Below are 3,933 nucleotides of genomic sequence, written 5' to 3' on the forward strand. Positions count from 1 at the left end.
AGCTTGAGTGTGTCTTTAAGCTTTTTGGACCAGGACAGAAGTGGCTACATAGAACAGGGTGAGTTACAGTTGAGTCACATGCACAGAAAGCATTCTGATCTGATATATAAAATCACCTTTTGCCAAGACAATTTTAGTGTGTTGTTTGTTTCTGTGTTTCTTGTTCACTTGTCACTTCACTGCTCTCGGTCAGGCTCTTCTTGGAGAACTCTGTGAAGGAGCAAGACCTCTGACCCCAGCAGACACCAGAGCTTTCCTCCTGGAGGGAGACTTGGATGGTGACGGTGAGATCGGCTGGGAAGGTCAGTGTGTCTGAGCACAACTAACCAAAGATATAGAGTTCACATTTTTATTTTTGTGCTTTTTCAGGCATGTGTATTTGATTTGATGCCATAGTCACACATCTGTCTGCTTCCCAGGTGTTGCTGCCCATTCTAAGCTTGACATCACTTCCGCTTTCCCACGATGTAAAGCTGATTGTGACATCACTAGTCTCGTCCAATCAGCTTTTTGCCAGCCTTCTTTGGGCCAATCAGCTGTGATTCTGTGTACTTTAAATCTCACTGGACATTAGTCATTGTCCCTTGCAGATGCCTTCATGCAACCCACCTCCTCCCCATCATCACCTCTCGCTCATCTTTCAGGCTCCATTCAAGCCTTCATCTTCATCTCCACCACCAGCATCTAGACTCCAGGGGGTCCTACCATAATCCCTATAACTGCTGGGATTTCGTTCAGTGACGCGCCATCGGAGTCTAACCACCAAATACCTCAAACTGAATTCTGTATATTAATAAATTATGTTCAGTTCCATCATAAATGATCCCTCCTTATTGAAATGAAGACAAGCACTCCTATAGAAAACAGTAGGAACAGCTTTAAAAATAGGTCTTTAGTCATCACATGTTTATTATATAATTCAATTCTAATTTATATTGTACCATTATATTTATTCGCCAGCCTTGTGGTCAGGTCTTATTCTGAAAAAACAAAAATCATTTTCACACTTTTTTTTCTTTTTGTGGTTTCTTTGTTTATGAAAATAATAAAGCGCACTCATCATTAACAACAATGAGCAGTGATTGCAAAGAAAAATCTTTTCCCGATTATGTCCGTTGTCATTTTGAATCCCAGATAAATACCAAATCAAATGGAAATGGTCTAAAAGCTACTATGTGGTGCACTGCTCAGAGAAAGCAACATTAATCATAACTAACAGTGATTTTACTGTCACTAAACCAGCTGGTGCTGGTATCAGTGGCAGTCACCAGCTATAACATGATCTCTTGACAGTGATCTGTCAACCTTACACTGTCTTTTACTTTGCAAAGCTAAAATGTAGCTGGTGTCTTCATCTAATATTTTTATTTTTCAGAGTTCTGGTCAAGTCTGCACAAGATCTGAATGATTTACTGCATGGGGATGATCCTTTTCCTACAGTAAACCCCAAGTTAGATCTCGCTTCTCTGCTTTGTGTCCCTGTTAGAATATATGTTTCTTCATGGTGTGACTTTTACTAGCCAGTGAGAGACACAGATGAGTAGTTACAGTAAAACCTATTGTTTTGATGTTATATTGAGCACTGGGTCACATCCAGGCTAGCCAAGGGGGTTGGGGAGGAGTACACAGGAGACTTTTGAGTCTCCACTTAACCGCACGTGCAATTTTCCAATCAGCAAATGAAGTCGCCCCAGTTTAACACTCCGTGCGCAGTAATTGGTGTGAATATGTTTACATTTAGATTCCATGTGTTCAGTATTTATCCCGTGTTCCTTGAAATCATTTTAAAGAGGTGATTGATTGATTTGCTATAGATGCCAAAAAAAAAAAAATCATCAAGACTACAGATGAGCCATTAGAAGAAATGGTTTCTTCTGCCTTTACATTTTACATTCTCGTACAGCTAATGCAGCACAAGGCTCTGGGTTAATATAACTCCTTATTTTAACAGATCGACTGCATGCATTCATTCCTACACCGGGTCTTTAGTATCTATGGAGAATATTAACAATTAAGGTGGGGATCGTGCAGTTTAATTTTCACTTAAAGTTTAACGTTACAAGAAAAGATATTCAGCCAGCATGCAACCAGCTTCAGTTAGAAAACAGTTTCCCAAGCATATCACATCTATTTGGTTTTTTCTTATTGTCTTTATAGATGAATGCTGGACAAAAAAGCTAACTTGTTACAGTTCGATGGTGAGGGCTCAAGCGCAGGACTCCAGAATCAGCTGTACACAATAATTTATTTGCAGAATCCACATTGTGTATTTATGGGAAGTGCAGGGCAGTGCTATATACAATTAGGTGAGGGACGGGGCTCCGGGGAAATCCACGGGGGTAGTCACGCATTCTCCAACTCTCCACACTCACAGCCACAGGTTCACTCTTCCACACTTGACACAAAGAATCGCACGGGGAGGGAATCCAGGAGGTCTGTAGACGGGGAGACGAGGATTAGTTACACAGTTCACTTTTAAACACTTGAGCTTAGCTTAGCTGTAGACTTGACATTCACTAACGCCTGGCAGACAACAATCCAGCGAAGAACAGCAGTCACCTCCTGGCTTAAATGCTGACCGCCCTGATTAGGCTCACCGACGGCGTGAACCCACAATGACTTCCGCCTCGGCGATAGAGAAGAGGAGAGAGAGAGAGTGGAAGTTGGAGAGAAAGACAGAAAAAACCTCAGATCAGCTGGACGACATAACTACATTATCACCAAAAGGAATTCAGATTGTTAAGAGTATAAATGGTCGTGTAAAATGGTGCTTTACCACTAAAAGTCCTGCATTTATTTGTAAGTAACAGAAAAATGTTCATCAGCTGTTAGTAAATTACTCATTAATCGTGGATAATGGAAGTAAGATATACCAGTGTAATCACAGACACATGACTACAGAAAATAAAATAATGAAAAAATGAATAAAATTGCACTTTTAAAAAGCTAGAGATAGAAAATTTCACTAAACTTTTGTTCATAGTGAAAAAAAAATTGTATTACATTTCCACCAAACTGTTTCACTGCAGTAGTAAGACGCAGGGCCAGATAGGTTGGATCAATACTAGTCCAACTTTATTTCTTCTTCTTCTTCTTCTTTTTTTTATCTTACTTCAAACACTACAGACTAAAAAAAGCTTATTGGTGCAAATTGCACCAGGGGTGCACAAGCAGGGCACAGTTGGCTCATGCAACTGATCTCTGGCAAACAGGAAAGTGGCTGTGAGGTGACTGGGTGTCTGGCAGAGCTTCGGAGTACCTGCATGACCCAGCAGAGAAACTCTGCGACGGGATTAAATTTCTGATCCGACGCATTTACAGTTCTGTCAATGATGCACATTTATTTGCAACTTTCTCCCAGACGGCGAGTCACTCACCTGACTGGCAGAGGACAGAGCGACAGGAAACAAGGGTCACTTCTATTTCTGCTGCAGCACCAAAGAGCGACCTTCTGCTCTCAGGCGGAGATATTGATTCAATATGTGCACTCTTCTGCACACAGAAGGCAAAATATCTCTGTGGCCTAAACCCATTTCACAGGATTTTCTGAAATGTACATTTCAGAAGACGTCCTATGATCATTCGTTGCTGCTTCAGATTACAGGCTTGATGGGTTTCATTCCTGCTGTGAGATATTTGTAATTTAAGCCTGATATTGAAGAAGGGCAGAAATAGTTACAGTATCTATGGCTGAGTCGTTTGAGGTGAGAGACCTCATTTGACCACAGCAGATGTTAAATGCCAAAGATTAGTTTTTCCAGAGTTTTTAAGAAGTAAAGAAAAAGCCCAGTGAAACACATTTTAAGTACAATTTGTGGCTTCTTGGACAACCTATGCCTGAAGACATTTCTGTGAAAGACTTATGGAGAACTGTAGCAGCAGCTAAACTAACAACGTATTACGTGTCCAGAGCTTGAAATTAAATATGTTTAA

General features: G+C 40.7%; 1 long non-coding RNA gene across 2 annotated transcripts; it reads right to left on the bottom strand.

Moving 5' to 3' along the window:
- Positions 1–2,226: 2,226 nt before the first annotated feature.
- On the bottom strand, positions 2,227–3,567 carry LOC101480326 (uncharacterized). Of its 2 annotated transcripts, none has more exons than XR_001167797.3 (3): positions 3,378–3,567; positions 2,522–2,626; positions 2,227–2,435 (listed from the first exon to the last, which is right to left on the bottom strand). It is a non-coding gene; the product is annotated as an uncharacterized LOC101480326 (long non-coding RNA). The 2 variants fall into 2 exon arrangements; XR_191468.3 differs by lacking the exon at positions 3,378–3,567 and adding an exon at positions 3,004–3,342.
- Positions 3,568–3,933: the final 366 nt, after the last annotated feature.

Source organism: Maylandia zebra, linkage group LG8, assembly GCF_041146795.1.
Source record: "Maylandia zebra isolate NMK-2024a linkage group LG8, Mzebra_GT3a, whole genome shotgun sequence".
NCBI classification, from domain to species: domain Eukaryota; kingdom Metazoa; phylum Chordata; class Actinopteri; order Cichliformes; family Cichlidae; genus Maylandia; species Maylandia zebra.